The sequence below is a fragment of the Symphodus melops genome, assembly GCF_947650265.1.
Source record: "Symphodus melops genome assembly, chromosome: 15".
Lineage (NCBI taxonomy): Eukaryota > Metazoa > Chordata > Actinopteri > Labriformes > Labridae > Symphodus > Symphodus melops.
In genome coordinates this window covers 13,344,491-13,358,935 of record NC_136705.1, presented here as the reverse complement: position 1 = coordinate 13,358,935, position 14,445 = coordinate 13,344,491, and the positions used below count along the sequence as shown (strand labels likewise).

Below are 14,445 nucleotides of genomic sequence, written 5' to 3'. Positions count from 1 at the left end.
AGGTGGGCAGAGTCAGCGAGACACTATAGTCCTCCTTAGAAGGCCTCCAGTTTCAAACTTTACCCATTAGATTCATAAAGAATATCACACATTCAAGAAAAACAAAACAAAAGCCGAACGTACCTCTTCGAGGAAAGCTTTTTTAAAGATATAGTTGGACATTTCTTATTTATGAGATAGGACGGCTGTAGAGAAACAGGAAATGCTGGGAGGAGAGATTGGGGGACGACATGCAGGAAAGGTCCGAGGTCGGATTCAAACCCATGGCTGCTGCGATGAGGACTATGGCCTCTGTACATGGGAGGCGCAACCTAACCGTCAGACTATCGGCGCCCCCTTAGGAAAAGGCTTTTATCCCAGGTCATTGAGACAGTTGTTAAAAGTCTCGGTCAAATGTCACCGTCTTCACTGCAAATCAAGGATATTGTCTTTTCTAATCTAATCTGAAGTCGTAGTTGCTTTAAAACCTTTAGATTAAAGGTCAAAGAAGCTATTTATACGTCACGCTATGTCAGCAGGTCTTTTTTTAAGCTGAGGTGCCTGACGGGTCAGAACCTGACCTTCTTTTACTGAATTAGCACATCCATCTTTGAGTAGTTTAAATGCTGTCTGACTTCAGCCATCTTTTTATTTGTTTTCTCTCCAGTACTAAAAGTGTTGTTAGCCCTGATATGCATTTGTAGATTTGAGAGTCAAGTATTTCAGTCCTGCTGCAGACACTTGTATAAAACTTTTTCTGTATAGTGTATGTTTTGGTCTCAGTCAGAATAAAAAAAAAAAAAATCAGGTGCAGTCAGATCAGTGTTTTACCAGAGGTTTACAGCTTTTTTTAGGGGGGGGGGCAGACACCGACACAAACACTTAAAGGAATCTTGGTTTTCACGAGTTTCTTTTAATGGCAGCTGTCCTGTTCTAGCCTTAAACGAGTTCACCTGTGATCTGGCACGATACGGAAAATTAAATAAAATGAACTTGGGGTGCAGTGGTTCGTGTACCCCTGTACAGAGGTAAATATTTGCTTCAGTTCGGGGTTGGCTAGGGATTCCAGATAAGCTCTTATGGTTTTGAAACCTTTCCATGTTTCCACTGTCACCCTCCTCTTATCTGTGGATGCTGAGGAAAGGAGGCACGAGATGCGAGTTGCTTCTCCGTATTTAGTGTTTTCAGACTTTCCACTGAAGAAAAACATCCTGACGTCCAAGAAAGGCTTTTTGATTTTCTTCATACATATTAAACTTAATCTTCATGAAATTAAACTAAAAGTTGAACAGTGAATTGGGGAGAGATTATCATTTAATTACTTTTGTATGGTGCTGATTTGCAATTTAGACATTTATCCTCCTTACCGTCGAAAACACAATCATGTAATTTTCCAGCCGGGTCACGGTCTAGAAAAACAAGGGAATTTTTGGAACGTGACCAGCTTTAAGTTAAAATAATTTGTTTTAATACATGCCTTTCTATTATTCAAAATGACATTATTTAATATTTGGATATGAACATCACTTTAATGACTAAAAAGTATGAAATATTAAAAAGTCTGAGCATTAATCATCACAATTCTTCCATTCTGCAGAGCAATTTCCAGGATAAAGCACTAGATGGTGCTTGTATACCTCCTTGGTATTGTTTGTGTGATGTGATTGTGTGTGTGTGTGTGTGTGTGTTTGAGAAGACTAGATGCAGAGAGATTATTTAGTAGAAAGCAATCACAAACACAGGAACACACACACACACATGTTGCTGTGAATGACGAGGCTTGATTACGCCTGATTCTGCAGTGATTGTTTTCATTTGGAAGTCCTTTATCAGTGTGTAGATTTGGGGAAGCCAATCAGCTGTGTTTCTGTGATTGAATGCCAGAAACTGTTTAGAACAGACCAGAGTTTGAGCCTGCACTCCTCTGGTTAAAGGATAATTCTTATTTAATCAAAACATCAGCAAATATTTAGCGACTGCCAATAGTTAAAGCATGCAGTGGTGGGCCAGCTGTGGAAAGCTTTGGGCAATTTCTCCCTCATGTAATAATGCAGGGAAAGTTTCAGAGACCCTGATCACCCCCAACTGATTTAAAATGCCAAAAAAATAAAAAAAATAAATGTGTGGTCAACATTGAAAGAATAACGTCTAAATTTCACAGCATAGCCAAAAAAAGTCAAACAAACAGTAACAGTACTGCCTATGTGATCTGAGTTACATTCTTTCTTTTTGTGTTTTTAATCTACAAAGACATGTTCAATATATACATTATCATGCAATGTTCTTTTAATATACAATGTAAATATTTTTTTTTTTCATTTTTGACACCACACACATAAGAACCAATCCCTTATATATCTAGAGCCTACAAAGTAAAATCACTTAATATTTTGTAAGTTTGCTTAAAAAATAAATCTTATGACATGTTTAATGTCGAATTTATTCTCGTGTTTACATGTTTTCTCTGTAAAGCACTTTGATCAAACTTGGTTGTTTAATTTTGTTTTAATATATATTTTCTTCAGAAAACATTGTGCCTTTCACTTATATAGCAATAAACATCTTCAAGCACACAGCACAATTACATTTCATAGAAAGCTTTGTCATTCACCCATGTCTGTCCCTAGATAAGCATGTCTGCTGTGATGCACATTTAAGCCTAAAGGCCATTGTTATGTTAGTGGCGTAGCTGTCGTCAATGTAAAACAGGTTAACTGGAACTGCCATTTTGGATGTAGCAGTGATTTCATCAACAGTTAGCTACATTTCATGCCTCCTTTTAATGCATTCAGCTAATCTTCAGGGTATCCCCATTGCTCTGTCAAGCGAGCTGTGTCATATCACGCTGCCACGCAAATCCACGCCTGGGGGGGCGCCGTCTCCTGCCCGTCTAAAAGTCACCGTAACACCCTCTGTCACACTGAATGTTAGCATTTCTCTGAAGTGATAGTTAGACCACAGAATAAAGGGCATGGATGTGTCACTTTCAATTTGAATATGAGGCATCAGCCCTCGCTGCCTTGTGTTTTTACCCGCTCCGTCTTTCCTCCTCCTACACAAGCCTTTTCCAAGCCGCGTCACGGCAGAAAAAAAACTATCGCCAAAGGCTGCATATGGAGGGGAGAGGAAGAACATTTAGCTTGAATTCTCCAAGCTAGCTTGATTCTCTCCCAGAAGCCTTTCTCTTCACCAAACTACCTACCGCCTTCCTCTAGTTATTGGTTACGCCTGGGTTGTTTAGAAGCAATTAAGGAGCTAATTGTGGAGATTTCTGAGTACCGGGTATTATAGCAAAAAGTAAAGAGCTAATGGCTAATTGCCCGAGCAGCTGCTAGTGTTTATGAAGGAGGAGCAAACTTGCCAGGGGATCTACCAGGTGTAGACAGCAGTGAGGACAAGAAGTCTGTATGTGTGTGTATTTGTGTGCGTGTGTGTGTTGGGGGTGTGTGTGTGAAGTAGGGGGGCTGTGGATCCAAGGGATGGTTCACGCTGGGAAGATGCCAGGAAGACGAGCGGGAGAATCTGACGCTAAATCAGAGTATCGTCTGCATAAATAAAGATCACCTCTCATGGCCCCTGGTGCTGTTTCTCCAAGGAGTCCATGTTTTCATCCATGTTATGTGACGGTTATATCCTAATATTTATACCACACTCTTGTCAACTCCCCTGTTCTCCCTCAACCTCACCATTTCTGCCAGACCCCCCTTTGGGCTAGCAGTGCCTTGTGGATGACAGTTAGCATGTGGCAGAGCTCTCTGAAGTGGAAAGGTTCCAGGATGCTGAGTTTCTGTGCCAGTTTCTACCAAGCTGGGATTTCACCCATTTCACAGTGTCTGCCAATGACTGGGACTGTGAATGAAAGCATTTGAAACAATGCCTGCTTCTGCAGTGTCACATCAGTGGGCTTCAGCACTGCTCAGATGCAGCCTAAGGTGGTTTTGGCCTCCGTCTGAAAGAATCCCAGCAGCCCTTTTTGGTCACATGGGGCGAAAAAGGAAGTGCTAAAGGGCGTCCAACTGTGCTCTAAATCAGCGATGGATGGTTGAGATGAAGAAGAGGGGTATGAGAGGAGAACATCAAAGCAGGACACTTGTGGACACATTTTGATTTGCCTTTATGTGTTGGGCCAACACTGGTATAATATCCAGATTCTGAACAAGTCAAACATTTACTGAAGACAACAAACAACGTTGTTTTGATTGGCTCTGTTAAAAAAGGGGATCAAAGTGATCTTTTATGAAGATTGGAGTTAGGCCTGCATGATGTGGGGAAATGTGCAATGAATTCAATATTGCGATATCGAGATGAAGTGCAATAAATAAACAAAACTTAGAGTGTATATATGAGCTATAGATGCTTATCTGTGGTTCTTGTTTTTCACAATATTAGTCTCTGTTTCACCTGAATAATAAAGAAATAAAATAAACAGTTAACCTGTTTATCTGAGGTTAGCTAACTGCTAGCTTGAGCTTCTTCTAACTACTTACTCAGGCCTCAATTGAATAGGTCAGATATTGAAATGCTGAGTGAAAAACTATTGTTTTTTTTTTCATTTATATTGTTGCGATAAATTCAGACTTTTGTGATGGTTTTTATTGGAAGTGTTAATATTGTGATAACAAAACTGCTCGGCTAGAAATACAAAATGCGAACTGGATTTTCACAGAAGAATAACCTTGACCTCAGATTTTCCCACTGAACACTTTCAGAACTGATCAAAACTTTCAAAATCTCAAGAGAGCGCCATGCAGGAGGCACAGAATGGCCTAACAACAAGAGTGGGGAATCTCACAGTTAGACAATATCTTTATTTAAACAATTTCCTCTTTTTTTATTAAGCTATAACCTCCCAAACCCAATGTCTGTAATGAAATAACATAATTTTAGTATATCCAATTAACCTCTGTCTCGACCCCCTTAGGGCTTCACTTAACATAGATTCAACTTAACTTGCCTCCGCTGCAGCTCTGCTTTAGGTGTTGCAGATGATAGATGCAAGAACTTTCTGTTAAACATCTCTGCACGTCACGTCTCAACCTGAAATGTACTGTATTATGAGATAACCTTATTTATATATTCTCAACTACGGTATTCAAAATGTGACATCGATGGCAACAATATAGGAAGCCATTTTGCAGAATTTCGACGCCACAGCAGTCATGGAGGAAGGCGAGAGCAAGAGAGCGCAGAGGGGGCGGTGTGGCGGTGTTCAGCACAGTGTAGCAGCAGCCTACTTTGACTGCTCATTTATTCTATTTATAATAGCAAAGCTGATGATAAATGTCCCGCAGAGTGCACATGTGCTAAAATATTCATCAATTGGAGGCCCCCTAATTTGCAGAGGAGGAAAACCAATAAATTCAGACGTGAGCGGCAGTCACGTTATATTTATATGAATATGCAAGACCGTGGGTGGGACAGAAGTATGATTAATCTGGCATGTGTGCTCTTTTGAGCAGTTCTAATGTTCTTGTGTTTGATGGGAGATGTGTGAGAAAGAGGTGAGAGAGTGCAAAATAAAGTTGGGTCTGCTTTCATGAAAAGGACCTTGATGGAAATTTAACAATTGCTCTAATGATGTTTCTCAGTTTTCATATTGTAGCGCATAGAAAAATCATGCTAACATACATGGTCCTCTCTGATTAAAGGAAAAGAGGGCACTGCTACTTCCCTTTGTTTGATTATCAAATAATGGCCTAAAATGTACCCCCTCTGTTTTTGGGGTTTTGGTTAAATTTGATGTAATTATCAAAGCATTAGATCTTTTCTCATCTCAAACCACATGGTTTGGAATTCTATTTGATTAATCACTTTTTCCTCATACCAGCATAAAGACATTTGTGCACAAGTTTTCCCTCATTTCTTTTTCCTTCCCGCTTTATTCTTTGTCTTGCTCCCTCTCTGTTTTTTTTTCGCCCCGTGTGTTTTCTCACCCTTCCTGCTCAGGTGTGAGGGGGCCTGGAGGAGGAGGAGGAGGAAGAAGAGGAGAAGGGGATAGGGGGTATTTCTCCAGTCGCACACCCCGCAGAGCCACTCTCTCCTGGGGTAAGGATGACAGGAAGTCAGCCAGATGGCACAGAGTAGGTCTGCAGCATGTGACCTCCTCTCTGGAGAGGCAGGAAGCAAGGAGCAGAGAGAGGAAAAGATGATGGGGAGGAGGAGGAGGAGGGCTGGGGTGAGTGAGCTGAAGCCAAAGAGGTGGAAGAAAGATACGAAGAGTGGAGCCGACTGAGCCTCTCATATATCAGTATTAGAACATGTCCCACCAGTAAGACCGGGAGCTTTAACATTTTGATTTATGATCAAATATATTGTTTTAAGGCGCAGGCAATAACATTTCCATCTAAATATTTCTGCAGGGGTCTGCTTTATATCTGAGAATGGTATAACACAGTGAATTCAGCACGTAGCCAGTTGTTGAAAACATTTTCATCGGCTTTTCTGAACAAGTGTTTGATTGGGTTTTTCTAGTGGCTGTTGAACGGCAAGTGAAAAAGAAAAGATGAAGGTAATGAGACAAGCCGGTGATTCTCAAAATGTTTGAAAAGACCTGTGACACGTGAACCTATTTCCACACACGCACAGTTTGAGTGGAAAGTGTCATGCAGAATAGCAGAAAACGGTCAGTGTTAGATTGAAAAAAAAAATATATATATATATCAAAGTCACAATGTGACTGCATGAACATTAGAGAAAATGGGTCATACAACGAGGGTTATAAAGCATCAGCTAACAGACGCGTCAAGCTTTTTTTTTTTTTTTTTTGAAAACTTGAGACAACAAATATTGTGTAACTCAAAAAATCGAACGCTTTGGCTTCAGGCCTTGTTCTTTAATTCAATCCTGTCCAAAGTGTGTGCTGTAATAGTGCAAGTTTGGTGCTCTGGAAAAAAAAAAAAAAACCACAACATGACAAGACTTGATTTCACCGAGCTGGAAGTCACATCACAAGTTAACCGCTCCAATTTGTTATTGACGTCCTCAGAGTAAAAGGGGAAAATAAATTGACACATTTCCCTCATTTATTATGATCAACATTCCCATGCACACACAGCTTTGCTCATCACATTTCACAAACTTCCATTTCATGCACAACTCCTCGTCTTTCCCCCAAACCAACCCCGCCTCCATCCTCCCTCTGTTCCCCTCCTGCCCGGGGTTTGCCTTTGATCTAAATTTGGCCTCAGCAGAAGTCTTGTACACAGTCATTTTCATATGGAAGCTTTGAACACACTGATGGAGGGCCGTTGCTGCTGCGCTCACTTTAATCCTTTGAGCCTTTTTCCCTAAAGGAACCCGGAGAGCATATGGCGAACACCCCTCACCGTGAGTTCAGGAGGGACTGCCTACAACTAACATCTCCTATTCCCAGAGTTGTTCCATCACTCTGGAGGTGTTGAAAATTAGTTACACTGGTATAGGAAATGACATTGACGCTTTTGAGAGAAAGTACTGTAAATCGAACAAAATCATTCTCTGGAGGGTTTTAAAACGTGTCGATTCAGAGAACCTGAAAAATGAACATAAAGATAAATGTGGCACATTGATATCTTAATTTCACACACCTGCTCCCATTTCTTTTTCTAGACAGTCAAGTAAAGCACGACATTTAAATATAATATACAGCAATATTGAATATCTTTAATATTAAACTGAAAACCGCATATATCCATTAGATTCTCATTCAAGCGAGTGCGCTCTGGGACGAGAAGATCACCTTTCTAGCTCTGCTCTTTCACTCTGCTGAAACAGAAACCTGCTCATTGTTTGCTAACAGAGAGCCATAGTCTTTTAGTCTCCTCATGTTGAACCGAGGGGCCGTCATCTGCTGCCAAAAAGTCCGTCAAGAGACAACGACCAAAGCAGATCCACCGTATCACAGGCTTTTTTTTTTTTTTTTTTTTTGTAAAAGAGTGCCGACTGAATGAATACCTTTTGAAACCCAACGTTTCCCTGATGTTCGCAGAGAGTTCATGGTTGTGTTTCCCTTGTAAAAGTAAAAAAAAAACAAGGTCATACATTTGCCACCGGTTGTTCCCAGAGAGACTTTAATTCATTTTCATGAATTAAAGGCAAAAAGTCAAAACTTACCCGACATCGTTCGATATTTATAAATGTTGTGAAGTGAATACTTAGTAGTATTTTTAGTCTAAATTGAGCAATTGTGAATAATTTTAGATTGTCCTAATGTGAAAATAATACACTTTTAATTACAATCAAAATCTAATTATGACGGTCTACAGTCATTTTTACAGGATTTTAGTCTTCCCATTGTTGAATCCTTTTCTTTTGAGAGCTTCCACACATTAGGTCTTAGAAGAAAACAGACGTGTACTCTGGAAGGGATACAGCATTTATCTAATTACCATTTCTTTAATGTTTACAGCCATTGGCTAAACACCATGCCGTATATGTAAAAGCACTGCCGGGGTTGTTTTCATGCTTTTATCTTATACATTCTTTCCAGATTGTTCAGCCTTAGAAACTGGTAATTGCCGTGTATTATCACTTCCACAAACTCCACCACTAGGGTTGCCATGTTTGAGGTAATTATATCACTTCCAAGTTGTCTGTGTAATCACTTAACAGAAGAAGCATCCCTACATTCTGTGCAAGCTTAGAAACAAGTAGAGAAATGAGGCAATATATTTTCCTATTGATACACACAACAGTTTGTTCAAACAGTTTTTTTTATTATCTTCTACTGATTCCCTTTTCTCAGCCTGGTCTGAGGAAATGTAAGAAATGCAGACACAATTATTCGACAGAAGGTAACTTGACCCAAAGGAGAGGTGTCATAGAATTATTACCTGCAACTAATATTTATGTTACTTCGGTCTTAAGGTTTGCTGCAAATTTTCCTTTCATGCTAACTCTTCAAACATGACAGTAGTATCCAATATTGTGATGTGTAGGTCACCAGCGCTGCAGCTCTTTGATTGAAATGATGAGAGCCAGCTCCTGTATGAGAACCACTTTCTTTCCCCCACTTTTTTAGTTTTTAAATAATACTCCATTTAATGAACAGATGATCTTTCTCCACATCAGTTGGCGACAGGCACACATATTGCTTGGTTTTAATAGCAAGCATCATGTAAAGTAGAGTTATACGGTTCAGCGTTATTATTATACGATGAATAATTTCAGTAACATCCATACACACATATCAAAACATTGCTAAATTTGGCTGATTTAATAAAGCCAAAATGGTACCAAATAAAGAGCTGTTTGGGATCAATAAACAAAGCAAAATGATCCGGAACACTGAAAAACCTGGATTTCCCATCACGAGATAAAGTCAATATAATCGAATTGGTGAATTTAACTTCTTTAATGAAGATGACTTCTACAGTGTTGTGCTATCTGTTTTAGGGGGGCATTTTTAGAAAAATGGCAAGACTTTAATATGTTCCCATTTTTTGTATGAGGATAACATTTTTAGATGACTTTTGGGACTAAGCTTTAGCCTATCTATTCTTATAATTGAACCTCAGGCTTCCCTCATTACAATTTGAGGGTTTTTGGATAGTAAACACCACATCTATGTTGAGACACATCAGTCCCTTTTCCTGCACCACAGACACTATTATCATTCCAGCACTCATTTCAGCTGACTCTGTTATTGTGCTGTGTTTCCGTCTTTGGTGTTGTCTGGTTCCATCGCGCCAGCTGTTTGGTTATTTATAACTGTGGTTGCTGATCTAAATGAGCCAGTAATTAGGCAGCAATGCTTTTGAGGAGGCATCCATTCCTATCCATCCATCCCTCTACCCCCCACCTTTCTTCTCTCCATCCTTCTACTTCTACTCTTGCACGCTCTCTCCCTCTGGTCCTCGACGCACCAAGAGACAAACGGCAGATAAAGGGGAGACTTGACTTCACTGAATAATTGAAGGGGTTTTTACAAGCGAAGCAGCTCACTATCAGACCCCGTAAAGGCAAGGCACGGAACCCTATCAGAGCTAAACAGACGTGCACATGCGTTTAAACACAAACTCACAGTAGGAGTATTGACGTCAAAGGCATAGTTAAAAAAAGGCATTTTGTAATTGGCAGCATCATCGGCAGTTAGCATGTTGCTGAAGACTGAAACCAAGCTACTGTCCTGGCTTTTACAGACACTTGAGGAGTTGTGTTTGTATGTTTCCCCTGAACCTCTACCTCTACCTACACCCCACCACCCACCTCCCTGTGACACCAAAAGCAGCAACATGCCTGTAAGCCCTGTTCCCTATCCCTGTCCCCTGTGAGTACCCCTTTACCTCATGCTAATTTCCAACTTTCAAAGCTTGTAAACTTTATCTAATTATACACAAGTCGATGGACTCCCCTGCCCAGATTTTTGGCAGGTTGTGGTGTTAATTTATGAAAAACAAATCTGAAATATGCAGATGTCTTTTGTTTCAAGCAGCTGTTTGGTTCTGTTGCCAGGTTTCAATCAGGCGGCCTCTGGGGATGCCTGCATGTGCGATCTGTGGCCAAGGCCCCCGTTTGATGTCTGAGGGACAAGGCTAAAACACGGGAGCTCACCCATGGCCAATTTGCAATTACCGTACAGTATATGCCTGTGTGTATGTGTGCTTTCAGTGACATAATATTACAGATATTTTTTCAGAAATGTTTAGTAATTAGGACAGATGAACTATAATGAGGAACTTTTCTGGAACTGTTTTATTTCCTCAAATAAAGGCAAATATTATCTTAAGAAAAGATTAAGCAGCATTTTAAATTTTGGACCTTTTCTCTATTTCCGAACAGAAAACACAACGTATCTTTCTTCTTCTGACCTTCTCAACACAAACTGCACCTCCTTGTCTTGGCTATTTCAGGCCCGCATCCTCAATGGAGCCACTATAGAAGTTAACGGTAGATTCTATGCTACTTCAACATACAAGGAGTAAGTGAACTCAGCGAAGAACTGTCGCATGAACTTTGACACACTTCATCATTTAAATTAAAGGAGGCGTCTTAAGGCGGAAGAAACGCACAGTAGAAGTTTTAACCACCGGGATGCCAAGGCGCATTTGCATCGACCGTGTTCTGACAAACGCTGTCAGCTGTGTTCATTGCTAATTTATGGCGCTCATTAAGTGACGGGAAAGGCACAAAAAATCGGGGCAATTATCATTTATCTTGATATATTATTTACTAGGGATCATTTTCCTGCTTGGTTAGGGACTGGGTCGAGAGAGAGAGAGAGAGGGAGGGTATGAGAAATGAGGCAGGGAGGGAGGGCCGCAGAGGTTTGGAGACAGCTGGCATGGGAGAGGGAGAGAGAGATACTGTAGTGACAGAGAGAGAGAAGGATAAGGACAGATGAAAGACAAGAAAGACAACGTGATGAGCATGTTTGTAACGACTCTAATGTATTGAAGTTTTGAAGTGTGAGGCAGGATTTTATATAGTAGAGTTGATAGAGGTGACTCAAAAAGATCCAACCCCAATCTCCCTCTTTAACAGCTCTTTAATGAAGGACTATATTGATATAATGGAAACTGTTAGAATAGGATTTTCATTTTCTGCTTTAAGATACTTCATAATAATTATTGCTAATAATCATAATAAAATCCTTTAAGAAACATTGTCCTTCACAGCTCCAAAAACACAAGATTAAACTAAGTCAATAAAAGTCCAGAAAGTCTGAGATTAGTGATGTTGTTCTAATTAAGATAATTGATCATCGTCTTTATTATGTCATCAGATTGACTAAAGCCTGTCACATGAAATACGGACAACTTAAGAGGCCATCAGGTTGCGAATGTCTCGGCTTCGTCAGAAAGGAAGTCTGCAGGGTAAGTTCACAATAAATCAGGGTAAAAGGTTAAAAAAAAAAGGGAAAAAAAAGTTTTTCGAGGCTGATTACAGAAAACTTTTTGATGCACAGCAGCAAATAATCTCCCCCATTTGGCTCTTGATGTCCTGATGTGTTTTTTCCTTTCAGCTCCTTATTACACCAGAGCTGGCTGGTAGTCATAACAGCCTCTGATATTACCATTATGAATATTTTGCATTGCCGCCTTGTTGTCTTTCCCTGTAGCCTAAGCCATGTCCTCTCTTTCTCTTCATCTCTCCATCACCATACTATCTCCCCCACACTTTCTTTAACCCTCGTCTTGTGTTAGCTTTCTGTTACCATCTCTTATGTTAACGGGTCGGTTTTGACCCATGTCTTAAATCAGCTGTAAAATACACTGAAAACAATTATCTAACATCCAATTTGTTTCTCATCTCTTGGTTACCTTGTTAGGCTTCCTTATCCATGAAAATATTGGTTTTAATATTTTTGGTGTGGGCCATTGGGCCTTTTTTTTGTCAGTATACCCCTCGATTTCAATTTAAAAAAATGGTAAAATGAACCTCAAGAGAATTGTATAAATAAATAAAAGGTTGTTGTGTTACCTGACTATTACTGAGGGGTATTAGAACACATCTCTTAAATAAATTTGTTTTATTTATTTTTTCATTTTAATAATTTTAACTATAGTAACATCTATGGTGTTACGGGTCAATTTCGACCCATGTATATTTACTATTATTTTTCCATTACTTGGTGGATGTGGGTCCACAACACAAATGCATTATAGGCAGATACATCGAGGATGTTGTAAAACACAACACCTATGGCCCTGGGTTGAACATCAGTGGAAGAAGCTGCACTCATGTGTCCCAGACATCCCTGATGGGGGCAAGCATGTCAGATCTTGCTCTGGTTGTCAAATCTGAGGACTCTTGATATCATATGAAAGGTCTGAAGTGACATTGTTGCCTGGAAAATATTTCTACCTGTCGATGCATCCCAGAGACTATCAGTGGCCTTATTGCAGGATCTGTACACTCCAGCAAAAAAAAGAACACCAATATAAGCATCCAGGTATTCCTCATCCATGTCTTTCCACATGTCGCCATGGACTTTTTTTCCTTCAAGGTTTGTCATAGCAATGATGACTCTTTTTAGTGACAATGGCATAAATAGCTCAAAACATGTCTTGATGTCAGTGACTCTCGTCACAGCAAACCTTGAGATTCCAGGGGTCATTTTGATGACATTTGCAGCAGCTACCCTGCCATGTAAATCATGATGTAATGAGCTCCAACAGATCTCACCACTTTTGGACTTGAATCTTTCAGCGGGAGTCGCTTCACCACCGGTGACCTCCTCATCAGACTCATCAGATGTGTCTGTGTCTTCTGGATGATACTCCACATTGTCTTTCTCCTCAGAAACCTGTTCATCCGTATCACTATGCTGCTCTGTGTCCACTCCCTCATTTTCAGCAAAAATATTATCCAGAACTTCTTTCACTGTAAATCTTTTTTTCATTTTTGCATGCTGCAAATTGGAGATGTGCACTCTGCAAGTCACCAACTCTATACTGAATTGACCTCACATGTCTGGAAATGCCTGTCGTTGTTTGTTTTGTTTTTGTACTGGATAACAAGGTAAAATGAGAATCCCCTAAAGCTCACATGATTGGGAGAGGAGCTGGCTGTCAATGTGTGTTCAATTTTGGCTCTAATTATTGCTTTATAATCTTATTTTTATAACTGGGTCAAAACCGACCCTAACAACACCAAGGTCATAATTTTAACCAGAGCATTTTACAATCTAGTGAAAACCAAAATAAATGTTTGATTTTGTTGAAATAGAGATTCCTGACAAAGTCAAAAAGCCTTGATGCAAAAAAAAAAAGTTACGTGGTTCTTTTATGCATTTAAAAACTAAAACGGGTCGGTGCCGACCCTAACACAAGACGAAGGTTAAGTTAGTGTTGTCTCACATTCATTCTATTTCTACCTTTATCTGCATCTTAGTTTCAACCTTTTTTTCCCCCATTTACTTCCTTTGCGTTCCTCCCCTCTACTGTTTTCTATCATCTTCAAGCCCCCCCCGACCCCCCCCTCTGTGGCGCGCTGACAGATGCCTAATTGAATGATGAATGTCCCTTCATTATCCTCTAATTGAACCGCTGGCTCTTTGATTGGTTGGCGCGCGTGGCGCTCGGCTCGTCTGATTGGTCGTACTTATTGTATTGTGAGTTCCGGGTGGGGTGACGGTTGGCTGGTTGGGTGGGTGCGAGTGTCGGCTGGCAGGAGTGGCAGCTCCACTCTCCATCTGTCTCTTCACACACACACACACACACACACACACACACACACACACACACACACTCTTACTTGTGATGAGTAGCCTACCCCCCATCAACCCCAGCTTTCCTTCTCACCTCTCACACAAGGGAATGACGTGGGTGTTACAGAGTGCACATGCTCTTGTGATTCTTAATAAATTATGCAAATCCCTACTGTTGATGGGCCAAACATTAATTCTAAGCATTTTTGGTGTCTTAGAGTTTCCTTATTGCTCTTTAACCTTGTCGTCCTGTCATTGTACTCAAGTCCAGACTGATGTTATTAGACTCTGAACATCTCCCCCACCTTCTTCCGCTTCCTCCATCTTACACGCGCGCT

At 40.3% G+C, this 14,445-nt stretch overlaps 1 long non-coding RNA gene across 3 annotated transcripts in view; it reads left to right on the top strand.

Moving 5' to 3' along the window:
* Positions 1–5,670: 5,670 nt before the first annotated feature.
* The window catches only part of LOC306835763, an 82,625-nt gene continuing 73,850 nt past the window's right edge, over positions 5,671–14,445 (top strand). For 2 of the 3 annotated variants that reach the window (XR_013780689.1, XR_013780690.1), the window contains exons 1-4: positions 5,671–6,024; positions 10,098–10,225; positions 10,411–10,876; positions 11,681–11,771. This is a non-coding gene — a long non-coding RNA (uncharacterized lncRNA). The remainder of the gene's footprint in view (positions 6,025–10,097; positions 10,226–10,410; positions 10,877–11,680; positions 11,772–14,445) is intronic. The other variant, XR_013780688.1, reaches the window with a different exon arrangement.